Here is a 25,407-nt window from a genome sequence, read left to right as displayed (position 1 = left end):
TTGTCTGAAAAAAACCCACCCCGAGCACAAATATTCCGTTTCTTTCGTATCGAAAGTCGGAACAATAAGAGTAGCTTGATTGATTGGCAAACCGTTATATAAACAGATTTGCTCAAGTGATTTCATGATACGATCTTTATTCACTCCCCGCTTAAAAAGGAGTCGGAGCAATATTAGAATATGTGATAAGTTTGCACAAGTTTTGCCAGTGTAATGCGTGTAACTTACACGAATAAAAAGCACAAAAATGAGAGTAGATTTAGGAGTGTCTTTGGGTTTTTCTAAGTCGACCAAACTCTCCGAAATCACTGTAACTCTCCGGACACGAATTTCCATCTTTGGGTCTTCAAGTGAACGAACTCGCACAAGGTTTTTTTGTGCATTCCACGACAATTTTCTTCAATTTTTTGCGCCAATTTGGATTGCACAAACCAATAGTAAAAACACTGTATAGCATAAAATTGCTTCACAAACAGCCAATTTCGGAACAAAAGTTTCGCAACCTGAATAGTTTATAGAGTCCTCAAACAAATCAAAATATCTGTATGCAGTAAAATTAAGCTGTTTTGGAACCCACAACTGTAAGCGGAAGTCGCAAAGTATGAGCAGACTCCGCAAAGTTTAAGCAAAATCCTCAAAATGCTGCGAATATCAAAAGTAAGTATTTGCACCTCGAAATTACGTTTTTGATCTAAATGTTTTTGTGGGTCAGCAGCGAGACTTTGCATGAGTGTAATCTCATTTACTTCCAACAGTTTAATCTGAATTAGTGCCAAGAGTTCAATCTCAATTTTTGATATTAGTTTGAAGTCAACCGCTACGTTTTCCAAAAGCTCTTTTCGCATCTCAATTACTTAAAGAATGGAAAAAATCTGAAACAAAGTAATTCATGGGCTTTGTTGCTGAATTCTAATTTAACTTCATCCCAATTTGGCTTCACGATAATATTTTAAAATTAAGTGCAAGTTTAAATTAGAACTAGGTGAATTTTTACTCTAATCAAACTTTTATTCCAACCTTCAACCCGATTTAACAGATAAGAAAATAGAGGATGAGTTCTGAATATTTTGAAATGATAACCTTAACTGCTGTTTTGGAATCATAATTAGGTCAGGATTTAGAGATTAACTGAAAACTCCAAATGGCATGCATCCTAATAGACATGTCTTCGATCAAAATACAGCACTCATACAAAATACCACTAATAAATACTTCCTGATAGTCACTTAAATAGAAACTCTCTTCCTAATAACCGCAAGTTCCAATTGTTATTTTTGTTCATTTGCTTTTTAGAATATAAGATTACCAAATTATCATACCAAAAACAGGTTATTTTGAAATATTTTACTACCAAATATTTTATGAAATTCCGTATTTGCAAGGTAATAGATCCTATCCTAGCCATAACTATTAATTGTTTTAGTTAAGTTTAAGAAACAAAATTGCGGAATCAGTTTACATTTGCGGAATCTGGAAAATTGCGAAACGCTATAATCGCTCGTTGCAGAATCCGCGAAAAAATGTGCGAACCAAACTGACGTTACAACGCGGAATCAGAGGAAAGGTATTACGGGGAATCCAATTGCAATTAGAAAAATGTTTAAAGACGTGTGAATCTGGATTCCAGTGACTTCTAGTCACTAAATTTTGCGCCTATCTAGTGCGCAGGTTTGCCTCGTATTGCTTGCAAAAAAAGGAATGAAAAACGCAATTAATAAGAAATTAGACCAATTTCTCTTAAACGTGGGACCAAGTTTCTAAAATATTTTTTCCGAAATCAAAAGTTGACTGGAAGGACCTTAATATTTTACCCCGATCGATGCCTAACGAGAGTTCTTTGAGGTTTGCTTGAGATGTCAAAACAAGGTAATTTTTGACTATAAATTCAGCCGCTAATGGCGCGGAACAATTTTGAGAATTTTTCCAATTCGACGTACGAATTGATCAGTATTAATTTTCATTTATAATTTTTCATTTTTCTACTATTATGCTGAAAACAGCCATTTTTTGATCATTCATAAAAAAGTGATCTCGGAATGCAATTCTTGTACTATTAACATTGTCTTTTAGGCACTCTGAGCTGTGAGCAAAAATGCCCCGCCTTGAATAATGTACGACAAAATAAATGTACGATATACATAAACACCTGGATACGACTTGCAAAAAGTGAATTGGAAAATGCAAAAAGCAGCAATTCAGCACATACTAAAAAAAATTAATGCGAAATACTGCAAGGCTAAGCAATTGGTCACCAATTCTGTTGAATCAAGCAGCTGTCGGTCATGGATTCTCCAGCTCTTATCAGCGCATGGTCACAAAATACGCAACACAACAAAACTTCAAAAAACGGGTCTTTTTTAAAAAATGACCATGAACTCGCAACTTTTCGGTGCACACTAACCCCTCAGAAATAGTATATAATGGCGCTGAAGGTGCTCGTGGAAAAAAATTGGGTCGGATACGAATTATTATCTTTGGGTCTTCAAGCGGACAATCTCGCCTTTTTGGACTACCCCAACAAATATTAAAAATGCTGTGTGGCATGAAATCAATCCGAAAAGAGACACTTTTGCAAAATACACAGCAAAGTTTCCGCAACCCCGAAGAGTTTTTGGAGTCCAAAAACAAACTATAATACCTGTATTTAGTAAAGTTACGCTGTTGTGGAATCCGAAATCCTAAGTGGAATCTGCATAGTGCAAGCCTACTCCGTAAATTGTACCCGAAATGTTCAAATTGTTGCAGATTCCAGTAACATATATAATTACATTTGGAAATTACCTTTGAAATTTGTTTGTTTTTGATGATCTACTTTTTGTTGGTTAGCAGCGAGACTTTTCAAGAGTGCAATATCATTTACTTCAAATAGCTCATTTTCAGTCATTTCAAAGAAGCATTTTGACCATTTTCAGTGGCGCTTCTTAGGCACTTTTCTGAAAAAATTGAACCAAAACTTGCCCTTTTCCTGTGCAAGCTCTCCCCTCAAAATTGAACAACATTGGCGCTGAAGGCGCTTTCAGAAAAAAATAGGACCAGTCAACAAAAAACTGATTTCTCGAAATACTATTTTTGCCTTGTCAAGTGGTCGAAATCCTGGGGAGAGGAAAACTCCCCCTTTATAAATCTGCTAATGTACAAAATGGTATATCAACATATTTGTTATTTTAAGTAACCGAATTTGCTGATGAAGTTTTACTCGTTAACAAGTAAAATGTAAAATTAACATTTTAAACGCGATCTTTTAGATGATGTCACAGCGACTGCTTTCTTTCTAAGTACATGAAGCTGTAACCCTACTCTAATTTGTTCCCAAAGTTTCATACCCCCTTGCAAATCCAAACTGTTTAGCGGATTCCGCAGCAGGACGAAAACAGTTTTTTTTGTGCGTTCCACGACAATTTTCTTCGATTTTCTTCGCCAATTTGGATTGCACAAACCAATAGTAAAAACGCTGTGTTGCATAAACTTGCTTCACAAACAGCCAATTTCGAAACAAAAGTTTCGCAACCTGAATAATTAATAGAGTCCTTTGTAAGCGGAAATCGCAAAGTGTGAGCAGACTCCGCAAAGTGTAAGCAAAATCCTCAAATTGCTGCGGATTTCAAATGTAAGTATTTGCACCTTGAAGTTAAGTTTTTGATCTAAAGGTTTTTTGTGGGTCAGCAGCGAGACTTTTCTTGAGTGTAATCACATTTACTTCCAATAGCTCAATCTAAATTAGTGCCAAGAGTTCGATCTCAATTTTTGATATTAGTTTGAACTCAACCGCTAAGTTTTCCAAAAGCTCTTTTCGCATCTCAATTACTTAAAGAATGGAAAAAATCTGAAACAAAGTAATTCATGGGCTTTGTTGCTGAATTCTAATTTAACTTCATCCCAATTTGGCTTCATGATAGTATTTTAAAATTAAGTGCGAGTTTAAATTAGAACTAGGCGAATTTTTACTCTAATCAGACTTTTATTCCAACCTTCAACCCGATTTAACAGATAAGAAAATAGAGGATGAGTTCAGAAGTTTTTGAAATGATAACCTTAACTGCTGATTTGGAATCATAATTAGGTCAGGGTTTAGAGATTAACTGAAAGTTCCAAATACCGCCGTTGGCACGCATCCTAAAGGCACTTGTCTTCATTCAAAATACAGCACTCATCCAAAATACCACCAATAAATACTACCTGATTGTCACTTAAGTAGAACCTTTTTTCCCAATAACCGCAAATCCATATTCATAATTTAGCTCATTCGCTTTTAAGATTCTAAGATTACCAAATTATCAGACAAAAAACAAGTTGATTTGAAATATTTTTTACCAACTGTTTCATGAAATTCCGTTTTAGCAAGGTAATATATCTAGCCATAACTATTAATTGTTTTTGTTGAGTTTAAGAAAAAAAATTGCTTACATTTGCGGAATCTGGAAAATTGCGAAACGCTATGATCGCTTGTTGCAAAATCCGCGACAAAATTTGAGAACCAAACTGACGTTACACGTGCGGAATCAAAGGAAAGGTTGTACGGGGAATCGAATTGCAATTAGAAAATGCTTAAAGACGTGTGAATCTGAATTCCAGTGACTTTTAGTCACTAAATTTTGCGCCTATCTAGTGCTCAGTTTTACCTCGTATTGCTTGCAGAAAAAAAGGAATGAAAAACGCAATTAATTAGAAATTAGACCAACTTCTCTTAAGCGGAACCAAGTTTCTAAAATATTTCTTGCGAATTCAAAAATGAATGGAAGGACTTTAATATGGTACCACAATCGATGCCTAACGAGAGTTATTTGAGGTTAGCCTGAAAACTCAAAACAAGGTAATTTTTGACTATCAATTCAGCTAAATAAATAAAATTTAAATAAAGTTTTTAGTGTGAAAAATTTAAGATTAAGGTTTAGATGATGTTAGCTTTGTGTAATTGGCTGTTATTTTTTTAGGTGATAAAGCTGGGATGAAGAAATGATACGATAGGTTTTTAAAACTATCGATGATTTTTTGTTTTAACTAATTGTTGTATTTTTATTTAATAAGTTATTTTATTCAAAATGTTTTAATTTACTGCAGGTTTTTTGGAGCGAACGACTTGTGTTGTTTTTATCAGTCGTTTTTGTTTAAATAGTAGGTTTAGCACCATTAAGGTTACTGAAGGATTTCTTCAAATTTTATGTCAGTAAATGAAAATCTAAGTTTACTGCGGAAAGGATTCTAAATACATAGGTTTGTTCCGGTTTCCTTTGTACTGTCATGAAATGAATCGGTAGATTTCTTCCTACTCATAGATCGTGCCTGGTTCTTGGTCTTCACGCAATACCTGGTATTTCTCGTTTTGTTTGGAAAATTGGCGGTGATCTTTTGAGCCGGAGAGACATTTCTAATAAATTGTCTATTTCATGCAAAATTTTTGAAAATTTGCAATTGTCTTATTCTAAAATCTATTTTTTTCTAAATCTAAGCTAGTTAAGGTCTTGTTCGAGACTTTTGGTCGCACCAGATGAGTTATGTTCGGTTGACTGTACTCATAGAGTAATTTCAGATAAGGTACACCGTCTGCTTGTCACGCTATCTTATTTTCGGCCGGATAGATTCGTGCAACTTCTTAGTATAATACCGATCTTAATCTTACTCTTATATATCCTAGTCTCAATAGATCTAGTGTATACTAGTTTATGCGAGTTAGTTTCCAGAAGGAGAACAACTGTGTTCTAAGTTTAAATCAAAATGCTCTGGTGCTGAAACTACAAGTAGTGTCAGCACTTACAAATGAGTGTAAATGTTAGTTATGGAATATGATTGGCTAGATAAGAATATTTTATAGAATTAGAAAATTATATTTATAACCAAATATAAATTCTAGTTTAGAACTGTTTCCGCTGGAATGACCTTAATATGGTACCCCAATCGATGCCTAATGAGTTCTTTGAGGTTAGCCTGAAAACTCAAAGCCAGTTAAATTTGACTATCAATTCAGCCGCTAATGGCGCAGAACAAGTTTGAGAATTTTTCCAATTCGGCGTACGAAATGATCAGAATTAATTTTCATTAAAAAATTTTCATCTCTCTACTATTATGATCATTCACAAAAAAGTGTTCTCGGAATGCAATTCTTGTACTATGAACATCGTCTTCTAGACACTCTGAGCTGTGAACAAAAATGCCGCCTTGAATAATGTACGAGAACATAAATGTACGATGTACATAAATACCTGGATACGACTTGCAAAAAGCGACTTGCAAAATGCAAAAAGCAGCAATTCAGCACATGCTTAAAAGATTAATGCGAAATACTGCAAGGCTAAGCAATTGGTCACCAATTTCGCAAAATCAAGCAGCTGTCGGTCACGGATTCTCCAGCTCTTATCAGCGCATGGTCACAAAACACGCGACACAACGAAACTTCAAAAAAATAGGTATTTTTATGGAATCCGTCACTAATTTACAGGTCAAGTTCACTGGTTCGAAACCACTGAGTCCGCGCGAAAAAAAATAACACACCTAGATCTCATACCGCTGAAACTATTTCTTAAAAGTCTACAATTTCATGTGTTTTTCAGCTCTGATTAAATTTCAAACTGACCATCTTAAAATCATTTTTGTGCATGAGATGAGTTGCAGGAAAAAGTGAAACTTTTGAATATTTCAGCAGTTTTTAGACTCAAAAACTGATGTCGTAAAAATAATACCCTTTGCAAACAAATTGAAAGTTAAACTTAGAGAAATTAGAGATTGATAACTCGATTTTTTTAGACCATGTCCTCGACTATAAAAAACTTTTCCAGACTATGAAAATTTCTGTTGCGGAATATACATCGGCACGAATTGGAAAGTCTTATAGTGATAGAACTAGACCTGAGTTGTTCCTTTTCCATTTCGTCAGAACCCTAATGCTTCTCAATTTAAATATTACCCACAATTTTGAAAACGAATTAAAATATTAAGCTACGACGAAACAAGGGGAAAAAAGCCGGTTTCAAAAGTCAAATGTTCCACGCACTATCTGCGTACAAGTTACAAGTTTCCATTTACACCTATCGTTTACACAATGAGCAAGATGTGAAAACACATCTGTCTAAAATGAGAGAGCCATCATAACAGGACACTAAATAAGGGTGTTTAATGACAATCTTTTGCACGTATGGACATCACTTGACGGTTCTATGGCCACCCAAAACAGTCGCATTAAGACAAGACGAGTTGAAAAATTTTTGTTCAGAAAAGTCTGAGCTGCTCGAGGTATAAAATATATTCCGAAAATGTTAGGAAAAGTACACATAACACTTTCTTAATAGTTTTTTATCCAGTTTAGCCCGCCTGAAGTAAAAGTTTTTTAACATTATCAAAGTATAGCTCAGACATTTTTTTGATGGTTTTGCTGAACCATCCTACTGAGTTATAACCGATGGTCTTAACTCATAGAGTAATTTCGGATAGGGTACACCGTCTGCTCGTCACGCTATCTTATTTTCGGCCGGATAGATTCGTGCAACTTCTTAGTCTAATACCGATCCTAATCTTACTCTTATACTATTCTAGTCTCAGGTTGTTTAACTAGTCTCTGCTAGGCTCAATAGATCTAGGGTATACTGGTTTATTGCGGCTGCTGAAGTTCTCTTGGAGAGGCAACTAATTTCTAAGTTAAATTCAAATCTCTCTGGTGCTGAAATTACAAGTAATTTCAGCACTTACAAATAAGTGGGTTGTTAGTTAGATGGATCATGATTGGTTAATATTGAATACTTTACAGTGGTAAAATATCTAATTTATCCAATCATAAAATGTAGTTTAGATCAGGTTCCACCCATCCGGGTTTTACAGAGTTTTTTAGAATAGTTTTTCTGCAATTCAAAGGATGGATGATGGACGTTGGTATTTGGCGAACATCATATTTCTTCTGGGTTTTCCTGTTAGAGAAGTTCAAGGATCAATCGTTGTGTCTTCTTATGGCAACGACTGGGTTTTCTCAACAAACTCAAATCTGATTTCAGAATGGTTTGCTATGACAGGTTTTTCTGTTTCATGTAGAGAACTTCTTTTGTGTTCAACCTAGTCTGGGAATGGCGTGGAGATTGTGCGTGGAGGGGATGCCTGGTTACTCGGATCTGTACGTATACTTGAACATCGAGGTGGTCATTGGACTAGTTCAATGAAGTCCTTTTCTGCGAAGTCAAGTCGTACTCTAAATCCTTTGAGTTGTGATTGTGGACGGCATATTGATTGTGGTTGGCCATTCTTTTTCGAGTGTAGTGGGGTCCTTTTGTATTTGGATGTTCGTCTTTGGTGTTGCATGCTGATCTATATACTGCAAGGTATAATTTACATTTTATAAAATTTTTATTAGTTCGGTGTTTTAATTATGATTTTGGTTAGTTGTTTTCACAAAAGCTTTTTGTTTTAGTTCGGTTATTTTGAAGAGTTACTCACCCTTGAGTACCTCTTATTAAAAATAGAAGTGTGGTCACAAAGCGTGGATGTAGCGCGGTGGGTTAGGCCGGCTATAGAGCATGCTCAGGACGTCCTCTCTGGTGGGTTAGGCCAGGAGTGGGAGTATGATTTCGTGCGGTTTCTGTGAGAGGTCCTGTTATGTGATAACGTTTTATGTTGGGTTTATTGTGGTTTTTCTTATGTTTCGTTGGTTGTGTCCTTTTTTCAAAAATCAAATTGTTTTTGGTATGGGTTTGTCTTTCGACTTTTTTGTGTTTTATTATTTCTTTCTTAGAGTTTATAATAGTCTTCAAAAGAATAAATTATCCAGTTTTAAACTGGGTTAATCCGGTTTGGGTACCGTTGGTTTCCTTTCCTTAGTCATGCTGTTATTCTATGATTTGTGGTGTTTAGTAAGCTGCATTGGTTAGTTTTGTTTAGTATATAATTCCTTTCCAACCGGGTTAAAGGAAAGTTTGAAACTTGTTATCGTGTGTTAGAGTTGTTGAGTGTGAAAACTTAAGACTGAAATTCATTATTTAAACAATTCTTCGTGGGCGAGCTGTGCGAGTTTGGATAGAATTCTTGTGCGAGTGAATGAAAATATCAAAAGGTTAGTACTGCATTTTCGTTTTATCAATTTACTACATAGAATTTCAATTTTACTGCTAGTTTTTTGGAGAAAAATTAAGTTACAAATTTTCATCATTATTAGAATTACTGCTTTTAGGGAAATAATTTATAAATTAATTTACTACATTGGTATGATTTTTATTGAATTTATCTAGTGCAAAATATTAAAAGAGTTTTGAAGAATTTGAAGAAGTTTTCTATTTTTTATTTTTCTTTTGTGTAATTTGTAGGTGATCGTGGGATGAAGACTAAAAATCTAAATAAGACATGGATAAGAATGGTTAGTATTTATTTCAAATTTATTAGTGAAGAAAATGATAAATTATACTTACCTGTTAGTCGTCGGGGAAAAAACCGTGGGGGAAGATGTCGGAATTTGTTAGTAATTTTGCTAGTATGCGAATGATGTTTTTAGTTTGAAGCAGTGGCCGAAGCAATTGAAGTGCTTTAATAGTTTTTAGTTCTTCAGTGCCAACTGCAAACTCATAAGGTGTGTTTTGGATGAGATTATATAATTTGTGATTGTATTTAGTGTTGTGAATGAATTCTAAAATCGGGATTTCTATAGGTTGGATAAATTCATGTTGGATAAGGAAGGGTCTGGATTCTTCTGCGTTGAAGGTCTTCGTGATGGGACAAAAAATATACATTTGGGTTATGGGATCATAATTGCGAAGAATACCGTGAAGGTTAGTATCTTTGATGCAATATGTGAAGTTAAGAAAAAATGGTGATGTGTATTTAGAGTTAATAAATTGAAAACGGTGGTGTGGTTGTCTTGATGGAGTGTGTAGATCAAAATGATTTTGTATGAAGCGATAATATGTATATGTGTGGGTTTGTTTAGTGCGTAACATAATTTCGTGTGAGCAGTGCAAATCGCGTTCTTGTGGTGCAAGGAAATTGAAGGTTAGTGAAAATAATTGAATTCTTTCTTTAAAACTTTCGTAAGCTTGCATGTCGGTTAGTGCTTCAGAAATGACGTGGTCGAATTTGCAATCAAATATATTGAGTGTAAATACATATGGTGTTTTTATGAAGAATTTTTCTGTGATTTGTGGGTTAGCGAAACGATCATCATCTAAAAATTGGTCTTGGTTAGCTCGGATGATGTTGTGATCGTAATATTCTAGCGTATATTCGTTAGCTTGGGGTGCAGTGTATGTTTTTAGTGTTTTTTTATATCCTATATAAGTAAATTGTCTATGTGTTAGTGGTGTGGTGAGTCGATATAGCATATCTTGATTTCTTTCTATATCGATGTGAGTATTAGATAAAGGTAGGCAAAGGGGGTTAGTAAAATGATAATATGATGTCCAATGAAGTGTAGGCATTAAAACTTGTTCATCTACAAAACTACGTGTGTCGTTAGTGTTGTTAGAAGTGTTCAAAGTATATTGTGGAAATGAAGGTAGGGTGATTGCTAAAAAATCTTTCGTGTTAGTGTGATTTGGATGATTAATATATTCACGGGCTGTTCCTGGTTTTGTTGGAAATGGATGGTTTGGGAATTTTCTTTTGAAAGTGCGATAAGCTCTATTAGTGCTATTTGATGATTCGGTGGATGTGAATGATGGTGCTAATGATGCGGTATAAGCTGAAGAGGGTGTAGGGGTAGGTGGGTTTGATGATTCTATTGTGGATGAAATCTGATTTATAGTGGGGTTTTCAAGGTGGAAGGGTTGTTGTTGTAGGGTGATAAAATTATCTAGTTCCTGGGAGATTTGGGGAGTATCTGGAGAATTGGATGATCGGTCTGAATGAAATGAAGAGTAGGTTGGGGTGACTTGTGAAGCATAAGAGGGTGTAGAAATGGATGGGAGTGGGTTATTTGGTGGGATTGGTTGAAAAGGGGGTTTTGAAAAAACTGAGGAGTTGGTTTGAAAAGTATTGGATGGAGATGGTTCAGAGTCTGCAAATTCGTCAGGGGTTTCAATATTTGGGTTATTGAGTTGTGAAATGGAGTATAAAACTGAGATATGTGAATTAGTGTCTGAATTCATGCCTGATGTTACATTATTGGTTGGGAAATCGGGTGGCGGGAAAACAAAAAGTGGAATTATTGTAATTGGAGTGTTGAGGTTGGTTGGATGGGAATTTGAGCGGTGTAGGGATCCAAGTTGTTGGCTCATCGTGGGCTAAAAAAATTATTATTTTGAGACTGAAAAGCGACGGTATGGGGTTGTTCTATAATTTGTTCATATGTATTTTCATCTAGTGAATGATGTGTCATTATATGTTGAATGGGACTTTGTGATATGGTTGGTCTAAAATTTGGATTATGTGTTATTGCTAAATTTCGAAAATTTCGTGGGACTAGGGATAATGGATGGTTATGTGGTAGGGGTGGTAACTGTGGTGCTGTGGGCGTTACTTCTACATTGTTATGTTCTTCGTCATATGTGTTCTGTCTTGTTGCTATTTTTGTGTTGTATTCTTTTATTTGTGCGTCTGAAAGAATTTTGTTTATTGATGATGAAAAAATTCCAAAAAATCCTGCAAATAGTATGCGTGCTACACTTGCTTGTCTATTTACTTGTGTGTCTATAGCGCATGTATTATAGATTCCTTTTAAAAGTGAAAAAAGAAATCCTAAAAAAAGTTAAACATTGCGTATAAAATAGTTAATTTTTCTAAGATGTAATAGGGTCATCCTAGAAAATCAAGAATTTCATTTTTGAGTGTAAAAAAGCTAAAAATATTTATAGGTGAGATATCTTGTGGTCGGTATTTTTCACCGTTTAGATATATATAGTCTTTCATGTCTTTAAAATATCCGCTATAGTCTTGTGTATAAATATCTGCAAATCCTGCGGTTTCGGCAAGTTTGCGTAAGTTTTGGTCAAATGATTGTCTTTGTATAGTGTCCATTTGTGTTAATAATTCTTGGAATTGTTGTGTTCTAATGTGATGTTGGATATCGGATTTTGAATATATTCCAATTGACTGTAGGTCAATATTTGGGTTTCGAGCAATAGCTCTAATGCTTTCAGGTGAAAATTTTTTGAGTGATTGCATTAATGTGGGATATGGGGTAAGAAGGTAATATTTATCTTCATCAGGGTTCAGTTGTACTACATTGTGGCTATTTTCTGATCCACATGGGACTGCGGTATCCCAGAAATAGGTTCGTCTTGAAAGTGTCTCAACGAAATGTACTTTATTTTTATAAAAGATAGGGATTCTTTTATAACATCGTTTATCTTCGAAAACATATAGTGGTGATACTTTTTTGGTACAGGTATAGAACCATAAAATGTTTCCTTCATAGTCTAAAAATTTGATCTATTTCCTCATAGTAAATATCCTGCGTAGGGTATTTTTAATACTGCTAGTGCAAGTCATTGTAGGATTTGTGTCCTTTCTAATTCGCATAGTTGGTGAAGTGTTTCTAATTCAGAGAGTGACATTTCTTGAAAGATTCGGCTAATTGTGTAGTCTAATTTCATATCTAAGTGAATATTATAGTGGATATTACCAAAATATGTACTATTCATTAGTGATAGTTCTTGTAAACGTGTGCTTCTAGTGTCATGAGGCTTTAGATGTCCACCAGGTTGACCTTTTTCTTTTTTGAAAATCAACTGGTATATATGATGTTCCTTCGTTTATAGGGTGACTCGTGGCGTATGGGTCGATTTTTACTTTTCCAGTGGTCATGTCGAATCCTTTCTCGTATTCAACTAATATTTCGGAGTATTGTGTTTTGTGAAGTGGATTTCTGTATTTACATGCAAGTTCTATTTCTTGATATATTTGAAAACGTGTCAATTTATTTTCTATATTGTGTATGTTTCTAAAATTAGAACTTTGTTTTCGTGATGGATTTACTTGTTCATATGGGATTGATTGTATAAAATATTTTTCGTGAAATTTTATCATACGAGCGTGTATTTTTGCTACTTGAAATGTTGTACATGTGTCTTCGGGGAACCAAACAATTGTTGCTTGTGTTCGTGTTGTAGGGTCACAATAGCCTTGATCGTTTTTACAGGGTAATCTAATTCCTTGATAGATCATTGTGTTGTCAGATAAATCGCGTGTGAGTTGTTTTTTTTCGAGTTGTATTTTCCAATCGAAAAACATGATTTCTTGATATCCTTTATTTTTTGTGTCTGCTTTGCAGTTTGATGGGTTATTTATACCAATGTGTGGTATCCAGTGTTTATCGTGTATGTCATAAGTTAATCTTCCGTGTGCGCCGTTGTATGGGTATTTTTCATCTAGTTTTATATGTCCTTGATATCTTTCAAGTTCTGCTTGATGTACAGAATCTGCAAAAACTTGGAAATATACTAATTTTCTATCTTTGTTTTTATTTCTTGTGATATTTAGTCTGAGTAACTCGTTTTTACAATCTTCGGGATTGAGATGCAAAAGTCGTTCGATATTACTCTGGTAGAATGATTCGTGGTCAAGTCGGTTTTTATTTCCATTTGAGACTTGTGAACAATGTACTTTCTTCTCAGAAAATGTTGCTGTGAATTTATATCCTATGACTGTTGTTGCTCGGGCTTTTGAATAAAGTGTCGCTATTACATTTGTAGTTTCTATAGCTTGTGGTTCTGTTTCGCATTGTGATACTTGATTTATTGCATACTTGTGTAGTGTTTTTTGTTCATTTTCTTCCCAATCGTAATGTGTTACTAATAAATCTTGGGGTCCTGTGCGGAGGGAAGGTTTATGTTCTGATTGGAGATTGCTAGAAAAAAGAGTTGGAGAAAAATTAATATTTTTAGAATATACATTTGTATGATAATCCTGAGTATGGGTTATAAAATGTGATGTAACCAATTGTCTTTTTGGTATATCTGTCGTATTTGTATATTACTTCAGTTGTTATAAATGGTGGTGGTAGTGATTGAGCTAGTTTGTTGTTTAGTTTAACCGTTATTTCAAATTTTAATTGTAGACTATTTTGTTGGAGTATTTGGATGTTATGATCACGAATGTCTTCGAGGATGTCTTGTCGATATTGTAGTCTATTGAGTGCCCAGTTGTGGAGTCGGTTACTTTCTGGGTGTTGTCCAAATAATGGTGGAGGTGCTGTGAATGTATTCCAGTCTAGTCTTAAAGGAATATTTGTTGATGATTGTTCTCGATATCTAGCGTCGAGGTTATTTGGGAAATTTAAGTTAAAATGCGGTGGTGAAATCTGGCTTATTGATGGTGTTGATGGTAGTGATAATGTTTCTGGTAGTGATGAGGATGTTGTTGTATCCGTAGAAATATCTATTGGATCATTGATTAAATTTGGTTCACCTTGTGTGAATGAATGTGTTGTCCAATATGGTAGTCGTGATGTTTGGTTTGTGGGGTTAAAGGGATTTTCACGAATTTGTTCAGATGTTGGTGTTAAACCTAAGTAATCTGAGGGTAGGCTTGAGGTGCTACGTTGTGAAAGAAGCGTAGGGGTTTCTGGTAATATACCAATGGGGTTTTCTGGAGTACTTTGTGATGGGGATTGAGGTATATCAAAATGAACTCGGGGAGTTTGAAAATTTCTGTTTCGTCGAGGATGTATAATTTGTCTATTTATTTCGACTGTATTTTGGTTTTGACTAGGATTTCGTATTCTACTTAATTCTTGTGGTAGTGTTGGGTATAAGTTATATGTTGGTTCGCTTAGAGGTGCTTGTCGTTGAAAACTGGTTCTAGTGGTTCAGATAAGCGAACGTGTCGTTCTTCAAAGGTATATGGGTTATCTTGAAAGGAAATTCGTGTGGATGTTTGGGGGTTTTGGGTAGTTGAGGGTGGTGTTGGGTTATCTTGGGATGATGTCGGTGAAGACTGACTGAGTGATTGTTGGTTAGCAATCTTTGATGGTTTTTTATTTATTCTTTTAGTGGAAAAATTTATGTTTATTATATATTCTTCTAGAAAAAGAATTAGGAGGATTGTTGCTAGGGCGAATGTGATGATTGCTTTCTTTATACATTTGCATATTGTCAAGATGAGGGATGATAGAAATGTTATAAAAATTACAAATAGTAAAAAAATATCTGTTCTACTAAAAATGGTTCGTATCATTTAGATAAGTTTTGTGAATCGTACCTGTGGATATAGTCAATAGCTTTCGAAAGTTGGAGGTATAGTTCAAATATGGAATAGAAAATTAAAAAAACATTGCAAAAAATGATTAAGATTATTACAAAAGATTCAAAGGTATCAAAAAGAAATATGATTAAAAGTTTAAATATCGTTAAAAAGTTTATGAGAATGTTAAGAATTATGTTGACTGGTCGAGAGAAGAGCATTTAAGAAATGGCTTCTTGATCGAATATTTTTTGGTGTTTGAGGCAATTTTCAAGTGTGGTCGAATTATTTATTGGTTTTTTGACAAGTGGGTTGAGTTTTGTGAAAAGTTGTTGGGGACAAATTTTATGGTGATCGGGAGGTCTTCTTTTTCTTTATTTTTATTTGTCAAATGATCTGGGGTATTTTTGAGATTGTTATACTTTAGGCTAATTAAAATGGTCGTTCTTTTACTTTAGGCTAATTTAACATATTTGTTTTGGGGGGTATTTGAGGTCTGAGTTGGGGAAATATTGTTGATTTTTGGGTTATTAGATAAGGGAGGGTTATGATATTATGGTGATATTTATTTTAGTTGTCAAGTTGGAGTGGTTTGCTTATTTTTGACCTGGAGGTCGCAAAGTTATAGTTATAGATATGCCTGGAGTTTTAATATCGTTCGTCTAGTTGATTTGTGCTAGAGTTAGAGAAGGTGACGGATTGGATGAATCCTATTGGCTAATTATGAACAAGAGTCGCTGCGTGTTTGTCAGCATGTTATTTTGAAAAATGAAAGTTCAAAATTTTTGAGAGGTGCAAAGATTATGAAATATTAAATTAAAGCTGTTTTTGAAATTCGACTTTCTTTAATATTTTAGATTGTGGGATGAATGTTTTATAGTTTTTACGTGGTTGATTTCTAAGTCGTGATGACTCTCTATGTTCTGATTTGTCGATTTGTTCTTGGGGTATTATTTTTTCTGTCAATTTTCTATTTTTTCTTTCTTTTTGAGGTATAATTTGATCTAGCTTTTTTGTATTGTTTTTTGTTGTAGTTGATTTTTTATTTTGATTTTCGAGATGAATGTCATGTTGTTCCTTTGTTTTATTCTCCGTATGTGGGTTATTTTGAATAACTTTTAAACCTGTGAAAGAATATAATTGAGTTAGTTCGCGTAGTGCGTATTCTTTTGGGTAATAAGGTAATAGATTGTTTCGATGTTGAACAAATTCTTTTTTGTCTGAGTCGGTGATTTTATATGTGACATCAGTGGGTTTGGCAATTATTTGGTATGGTCCTTTACGAAGGGGTTGTAATGTTTTAGAAATTCCTTTTTGAGTGTTAAAATTGGGTATTAAAACAAATGTTCCAATTTTTAAATCGGAGGCTGGTGTAAAGCGTGAATTTATTTGTTCATTAATGTTTTGCCTTTGTAACAACTTTTTTGTTACTTTTTGGTAAATTTCATTGTGCTTTTTATCTCTGTTTAAAATCCATTCGGTGTGTGTACCGGAGGCTAATTTAAGAATTTGTGGGTGATGAAAATGATCTTCATCGTGTGTGTGTAAAGGTAGGTTATAACAAATTGAGTCTTTATTCGGTTGGCAATGACTTTGTGCATTTTTATGAGAGTTTGCTGTAAACATAATTGGTTTGCGTGGCTTTTGATTAAAAACCATTTCATATGGTGACATTCCTCGAGTTGTCGTGATTCGTGAATTATATGCAAAGGGAAATAGTTTTACATCTGCTGACCATTCGGTGTATTTTGTATCATTTCCTTTGATGATACATCTAAGATATTCTTGTAGTGAACGGTTCATACCTTCGACTAAGCCGTTTGTCCAAGGTGCGTGAGATGTACGTGGTTTGTGTTTGATGTTATATAAATGACATAGTGTGATGATTTCATTATTTATGAATTCCGTACCGTTGTCTGTAACAAAAATTTCTGGTAGTCCAAATTTGGCTATCCAGTGTTCATAAAGTGTTGTGTAAGCGTAATAAGCGTTAAAATGTGGTACTGGGTTAAGTGCTACATAATGTGTAAATGCGTCAAAAATTACCATAGTGTAGGAGTTTCCTTCGGATGATGGTGAAATTGGTCCTTTTGTATCAAATGAAATACGGTGGTTAAAGTACAAACTTTGTCCTTTAAAGTCTTGTTTTTGTGCTATTTGTTTTTGATTTTGATAAGGTTTATTTAGCTGACATACTATACAATCATTGCATAGTACTTTTATCCAAATTGGTGCATTTGGAAAATAAAAATTTTGTATGAAATTTGAATATGTTTTCTCTGATCCAGAGTGTCCTTTAATGTTTTGTGTATGTGAGATATTAAAAGCTATGAGAATCATACTTAAAGGGAGACAGGGAACTGTAGATTCATTTAATTGGTATTCTAGAAGGTCTGTGTTTTCATTAATTGTTGTATTATTAAATTTTCGAAAATATCAGAGGAGTGTTTTATTTCCTAATATTGTTGTATCTGCCTTTACGGGTTTAGTTTTATATTTGTGCCATGATTTTAGTTGTCTAATTTTTGGGTCAAGATTTTGATATTGTTTCAAAGTATTAATTGTAATTTTATCTGTTGGGGGGAGAAAAATGTTTTCTATTTCTAATTTAGATAAAGGAATTGTATCAAGTGGGTCATGGAGGTCAAAAACTTGATTTATTGTGTATTTTGAATCGTTTGTTTGCGGTCCTGATAAATTTATTTTATCAGTTAGATTTTCTTTTTCAATTAGCGGAAAAAAGTCTTTTTTATGCGGGTGTTGTTTTACTCTTTTTTGTTGGGTGTTATTTTTTATCCATTGTGAATATGGAATTGGTTTAAAAGTTGATGTTCCAAGTAGATCAACTTCGTAGTGGTTATTTTGGCAATCTAAATAAAGTGGGAAGTGTTGTAGATTATTTATTTGTGATTGTTCAACGTCAGTTTTTACTGCATATTTGCATTCTAGTCGGGGTGATGTTTCGTTTTCTGCAAGGTAAAATTTTATATTTTTGGGTATTTCAACTGTAGTTTTACGTGTAAGTAATTCAGGTGGTGTATTTCGACTTAACGTGTCTGGTAATGCAAGATTCTTTCCTGCTGTCCAAACTATATGTAAGTTTGGTAATTTCATTAGAATTAATTGAAATCTATAAACTCGGTGATTTGGATTAGATTTTTGTGTAAAGAGAAAAATGATTGGTTTGTGATCTGTGAATAGAACTGTTGGATGTTTTGATCCAAGTATCAGAAATTCATATTCTGTTAGTGTATATATTATGACTGTACATTCTCTCATTAGAGTTGAGAGTCGTAGCTCTGCTTGAGTGAATAATCGAGAATTTGCTGATATAAGATTCATTTTGTTTGTGCCATTGTGTGATTGTAAAAATGCTGCGCCGATGCCAAAATTCGAAGCATCGCACATTGCATTGAATGGTTGATTTGGATCTAGAATTGTATTCGAAATTTGTTCAGTTAAGAGTTTTTTAATTTCTTCAAATCGTGCTTGATGTTCTGTGTTCCATTCAAAATTATTTTGTTGTCTAAGTATATTATAGAATGGTCTTAGGTATAATTGCATTTTATAGACATATTTGCTTAAAAAATTTAACATTCCAAGGAATTCTTGGATTTTCTTTTTGCTTGTTGGTGGTTGGAGCTTCTGAATAGCATCAATGCGTGATTTTAATGGAGTGATTGTTTTTCTTTCTATATTGTGTCCTAAGAATTTAACTCGTGTTAAAAAGAAGTGTGATTTATCGGGGGCGGCCTTCAGATTTTCGTTCTGAAGTATTTTGTGATAGTGTTCTAAAACATTAAACATTTCTTCTTTTGTCTGTGATTGCATAAAAACATCGTCTAAATAGGTGATTGCGTTTTTCTTGAGTATTAGTGGTCTAAAAATTTTGCTCATAAAAGCTGAAAATGCTGCTGGTCCTATGGATATTCCATAGAATAGGCGGTTGAATTCATATTGCTGATTTCCAATAACAAATTGTGTTAAGCGTCGCGATTGTTCATCTAGTGGCATTTGATTATATGCACTATTCATATCTGCGGTTGTAAAGTAATTTCCGTTTATTTTTGTTAAAATAACTTGTATTGGTTCAATAGGCCAATTGCATTTTGATTCGTCTATTAGTGAATTAAGATATCTAACGTCTAGAACTATTTTTAATGATTCTCCTTTTGCTAGGGTGATAACAAGGTTGATAAATGCGTTACCTTTTGGTTGTTCTTCTTTGTTTACCGGTGATATAATTTTGTATTGTTCTAAAATATCGAGTAATCTGTTCACTTTATCGTGTAAAAGAATTGGTACTTTACTTGCTCTTTGTTTTTTGAAAACTGCGTCAGGTTTTAATGGGAGATGTAGTGATGAACTGATTTTGTCAACATCAAATTTGGATGTTGCATAGACTGATGAATATTTTATTAGCTGTTTGGCTAACTTATCAAATTCGTCTTGTGTTATTTGTGAATGTTGGAAGTTAAACATTGTTAAAAATTTCTGTTGTTTCTCTGTATAGTTATTTATGTTAAATGTAGGTTTGAAATATGGGGTTTTTGTGAAATAATCTGTATTTCTTTTTTCATTACTTATTATATTATTTATGGATAATTCTTCATTAAGAATTGTGGATTGACAAATATCTAATAATTGGAGTATATTATTTACGTTGTATGCTTTTTCGTGTACTGGTGATATCGTAGCGTTGGTTTCGCAATATCCCAAAAGTCCTAAAGGTAATGTTACTTGATAGGGTGTATTATTGTATACATGTAACGAAATAATATCTGAATTCGAGTTTTTCAGATATTTTATGGATGAAATTGTGATTTTGAAAAATTTATGGATAGGTTTGAATTCAAAGTCTGACATATAGAGTTGTTATTTATTTTGTTTTTTGTCATATTGGTGAACTTGTTTTATTGAAAAATTATATATGTTTCCTGATAGTGGTTCCAGGTGTTTTCTTTGTTGGTTATATATTGGATAAAATTTTGAAAAGAATGGTGGTTGTTTGTTTAATCTTTGAAAAAATGTTAGGGATGTGTCTTTTGTTTTTGTGTATTTATCTTTGATTAAAATTTTACTTTTCAGAATGTTGATTGTTGGTATATATTTAGAGATAAATGGTATTCCAATGATATTGTGTTTAATATCAGTGATATGAAATATTTGTTTAAATGGTTTATTAAAAATTTTATTTTGCTCTATTGTTCTTGTGGGGAGAAGAAATAATTGAATTTTTCCATAGTTTACCAATGTTGATCCTTGTGCTGTTGCTAGTTTACTGGAGGTTTCAAGAGGTGTTAGTTTTGGGTGTAATGTTTTTATCTCATTCCATGTGGGAATGTTTATTATGTTTGATTCTGCTCCTGAATCAATTAAAAAATCAATTTCAAGATCTGGTGGTTGAAATTCTTTGTTTCTTGGACTTTCTAAAAGAAATGGTATTGTCCAAATTTTTTCTTTGGGTTGTTCTTTTTGTATATTTTGATAGATGTGATTTGTATTCAAGCGTTTTGCTTTGGCATTTTCATTGGATTGATTTGTAGTGTTGATTTCGTTAGTTTCTTGTGCCGTTTGTGTGGAATGGATGGGTTCAATATTATAATTGTGAAGGAGTTCTAATTGATTTTCATATATATGTGATGAAAAAGGTTGTTCATATATAATAGGTTCGTAGTCATTTTCGACTGCTATCATATTTATGGAGATAGTGTTCTCTGTATCACTTTCTGAATCTGATGATTCACAGTTTATTTGATTTAGTTGTAGTTCGTTAATTCCTGTGTCATCAATACCTGGGGGTCTGATGTTGTTTCTGGATTTGATTGTACTTGATTAATATGTCTTTGATGTTTAGGTGTACTACTTCTGTGGCGATTGTTAGAAATATTATAATGGTTATTATTTCTGTGTGGTGATTGGGAATAATTTCTATAACGATTATTATAACTTGAATGTTGATTTTGTGAATTATTTCGTGATCTGTTTTGATAATTTTTGTTTGGTCTGTTATAGTTTGATCTGTTATCTGAGTTATCCCTCGATCGATTGTTCGGGTAATTCTGGTTTCGGTTGTTTGAATAACTTCTATTTCGATTATTGGAGTAGTTTCTATTTCTATTATATGAAGAGTTTCGTGATTGATTGTTTGGATAGTAATTATTCCTTGATTGGGAATTAGATCTAGAAACAAATTGTGTTGTATTTGAATTTGATCTGGAGTAGTTATTTCGACTATTCGGTCTATTGTAATGATTTTGTGACGAATTTTGTGTATTTCTTCGTTCTGGTGATCTTCCTCTATAACTTGAGTTATATGGTGATTGGGTTCTCGTGTAATTGGTATTGTTCGGAAGTGGTTTTCCTGAACTGTTGTTGCTGTATACATTTTTGTTTGGTAGATATTGGTCTTTCTTCATGTATTGATAGAATGATTTAATTGGTTCTTTATATTTTTGAGGTTTGTTTTGATTGTCCTGTTGTTTTTGTCTACATTCAGAAATACTATGTCCGTATCGTCGGCAATAATTACACCATTTTTTGAAAGATGGTTTGCCTTTAAAGTTTGGGTGTTTTTCATAAATATTGAGTATTTCAGTGATTTTTTAAACGAGGTCTGTATCTGATTCCTGTATATTGCTGATATTTGTGGTATTTGTTTCAATTCGGTTAATATATTGTAATTTCAGATTTTCTGTTTCTTCAAGTTTCATTGTGATTTCCGCTTGCTCTAGATTGTCTACTAGTTTTCTAAAATCTAAATCGGGCTCTCGAATTGAGGAGGGATGGGATGCTCTCTTTTTTTTTGCTATTTTCCTTAATTGAGGTGTTAAGGTCATCATTAAGATTTCTGTCACTTTTGTGTTTTTATAGTCGTGTGTATTTAATGAATATGCTTTTCGAACTAGTGTTTCTGTTAATGCTAATTGTTTGATAGTTTCATTTGGTAATCTGCGAATTTCATTACATAAAACTCTTTGTTGTAGTTTTTTTCTTTCGGAGTCAAACATTTTTGAAAATTTTTGTGTAAATCTTTTCCAATTTGATTTTATTTCTATAGGCAATACTGAAAACCATTTTTGGGCTGCGCCGTCTAAGGTTGTCTGTATCAACGCTGTGCGTCGATGTATCCAGTTTTGATGTAGTGGCGTATTTATTGGTTCAGGTCCTATATTCAAAATTAAATTTGCTGTTACTGCATTTAAATAATCTTCTACAGAATATTCAGGGTCTGTTCCTGTGAATACCATTAATGGTTTGTTTGATGTTATTGATGATCCACCCATAAGGTATGGATTCATTGTCATTTGTAATGATTCTGCGGCATTTGGCATTTGTGAGAAATTTGAGAGTTGATTCTTTGTTATTTCGTGTTGTTGAAGGTAATATGGAAGTGGTATTTCATTTTGCATTTGTGTTGGTGTTGGTTGTTACGAGTGTGTAATCATTGGGTTTTGTGGCTGAATTGGTTGAAAAGATTGTGTATTAATTGGGTTTTGCATTTGTATTGGTTGTTGATTTTGTGTATCTGTTGGGTGTGGAGAAAAAATTCTATGATATGTATACGGTTTCTGCACTCCTTGTCCACGATATTCTTGAGTATATGGTGCAAATATATCTGGTTGTAAACAATCATCGTCAGAGGATAAATAATCCGTTTGATGAGATGCTTGCTTTTTATTTTTATTCTGTTGAAAGAATGGGTAATTTTCACTACGATCCTGTGGAGGATGTGAATTAGTTTGAAAATTTACTGAGTTGGTTGTTGCCATTGGGTTATCCCAATATCGAGATCTTATCTGATTATTAGTATTTTTTCGTGGGGGATAGTTTGTTTTTGATGAATGTGCGTAATTATAATTGTGTTCCGCAAAAGTGTTTCTTGTGAACGTTCTGCGAGTTTTTGACGGTATTGTCATGGGTCTATATGTTTGATAATCCATTTGTGAATATTTTGGAGCAACCGAAGGTTTAACGGTTGATTGTAAGGTTACTTGTGCTAGTGAAGTGTTTGTATTTCTTGGTGTTGTTAAATTTGGACGTATTGGTGAAATACTTTGTTGTGTAGTTGTTGTTTGGACAATTTCTTCATTTATGAAGTGTGATGGTGTTTGAATATCTTGTTGAGTGAGGTTCCTAGTTCCATTAAGGTTTTCATTGTGTATGACGGTCGAATTTAAACTGTTATTTCGCGTATCGGGTAAAAATGTATTGTAGTTTAATGGTGTTGCATCAATGGATAATGGTATTACCCTTACATAATCTCTTACATAAGATATTGTATTTATTGCCTGACTTGAGATTGATTGTGGGATATTTATGAATGCATAATGACACCATTCGGGGTCCCAAACGTAGTCTGATTGTTCTGTGATGGCGGTATCATCGTTTGAATTTTGGGGTCTGAAATTTTTTCTTGCTTGTGAAATTAAATCTATATTATGTGTGAAATAATCTATTATAAACCATGCCAAAATTTTTTGTAAGTCATGTTTTGTATGTTGTGAAACTTCATCTTTAGTGAAATTTTCTTTAATTATTTGTAGAAAAGTTGAAAATAGTGTGATTTTATGTCGTACCTTTATATGTTTAGATGTCTCATTCGGTGAGATATGCGGGATTGGGTTTTCGTTTTCTAATATTGAAATATAACTATATATTATTGCAAAAACTTCATTAGTAAATATGGAGTTTGCTCTTTGTGAGTTATGATATTGTATGCTTTTTATATATTTTGAGAATACTTTTGAAAATTCTAAATCAAGATCGTCTGTTTGAATTACATATTTGCGGTGATTCGGGTTTGGTGAGCTGAATTCTATGGTGTAGATTCCGTATTGTTGTGTTAAGTTACATATATCGTTCAGATAGTGATCAATAATCTGTCTTTTTATTTTTACATCTGGGAACTCTGTTTTACATGGGCTAATTCCGGGTTCAAACAAATTTAGGAGGAAATTCTTGCAAAGATCATGTTGTCCTCTATTATCGGGTGCATCTACTAGGAAGGGGTAGATATCGTCATCGTCTGGACTATCTTCACTTGGAGTGTGTGTTTGGCTCATTTTTTCGTTTAATGACTGTTAATAGGTAATTATCGATGTGTCTAATTGGTTGATTCCAATTATACAAGTGTACTGGTTTGTGTTTATATTGCTCTTTTTCCTCTTTTTGATGAATTTGAAGTTGTTTCTGAGTGGGAAAAATATAATTGATCGTGAATAGGACAATTTTTATCAATGGATTCTCTTAATTTATAAAGTTCGTCTGAATTGCTGACTTCTGATTCTGAGAATGCGTTTCTATTTTTGGAAAATCTTTTTCGTGTTATTTGTCTTTGTTTAGTTATTATTTTCCTTTTTAGTGTTTGTCGTTTTGTTCTAATATATCCAACTGTTTGTGTGTGTGGTGTGATTACAAGGTCGTATTTTTTGTTATCTATTTCACAGTTGTGCAAAACGATTGTTTGTTTGTTTCCTAGATTTTTAAATGACATAAGGTTTAGGATGACGGATGCAAGAAGTTGTTAGATGATTTCTATTTTCTTAAATTGTTAGTCCTTACGATTTTTTGGTTAGCTTAACCTGGGTCTATTTGTTCAGGGTTGGAGAGAAAAGTATATCGATTCCGAAGAATGATTTTTTACTTTCTCGTGGCTAGTATAAGCTAAGGTGTTAACTTACTTAATCTTACTTAGGGGTAGTGATTGTGTTCAAGGGTTGGAGAATAGTAAATCGATCCACAAGGTTCAGGTATAATTAGAACGCGAGTAGTTCGTTAGATACTATTTTAAACTTACTAAGTCTAAGATTTATCCTGGGTCTGGTAAGAGGAGGTTTCAAGTGAAGGATGAATAACCGAAGTTATTCACTGTTTATCCTAATTTGAATGATTAGTTTTGTTCAAAAATTTCTATTAGTCTTGGGTTTTTTGAAAGGGTTGGATAGTGAATCGACGTTTGAGGTCGTTAGACACTAGCTAAGTGGGTGGGGGAGAACAAAATTGTTCTTTTTGATCCAAGGATAGGCCTTGATGATCAAGTTTTAAATTTAATCAAATAGAAAATTAATTAAGATCCAAGGGTAAGCCTTGATGATCTGATTTTAAAATTAAGTGAATTTAAGTTTCAAATGGTTTAAATTTATTTAAGAAAAGATTTAGTATTTTAATGATATTAGTGAGCTTATGATTGCTGTTATGTTTTAGGTGATGAAGCTGGGACAACTGATGATTTTATGATTACTAACAGTTTATTGTCATGCTACTAATTTTTGTTTTGATTTTCAATAAATATTTTCCAAACATGTTTTATAGAATACTGCAGAA

The 25,407-nt window shown here is 33.4% G+C and overlaps 1 protein-coding gene across 2 annotated transcripts in view; it reads right to left on the bottom strand.

Annotated features, from left to right (window-relative positions):
• The window catches only part of LOC134846232 (zinc transporter ZIP9-like), a 374,849-nt gene that overhangs the window by 208,818 nt on the left and 140,624 nt on the right, over positions 1 to 25,407 (bottom strand). Inside the window, exon 1 of one of the 2 annotated variants that reach the window (XM_063863503.1) lies at positions 5,017 to 5,027. The exons of the other annotated variant lie outside the window; for it this stretch is intronic. The gene's annotated coding sequence lies outside the window, so the exon portion shown is untranslated. Of the gene's footprint in view, positions 1 to 5,016; positions 5,028 to 25,407 lie in introns of those variants that run through there. 2 annotated transcript variants of the gene reach the window in all.

The sequence above is a fragment of the Symsagittifera roscoffensis genome, chromosome 1 (genome assembly GCF_963678635.1).
Source record: "Symsagittifera roscoffensis chromosome 1, txSymRosc1.1, whole genome shotgun sequence".
In the NCBI taxonomy this organism is placed as follows: domain Eukaryota; kingdom Metazoa; phylum Xenacoelomorpha; order Acoela; family Convolutidae; genus Symsagittifera; species Symsagittifera roscoffensis.
The sequence above is the reverse complement of the archived record's forward strand: the minus strand, read 5'-3'. Positions and strand labels throughout refer to the sequence as shown.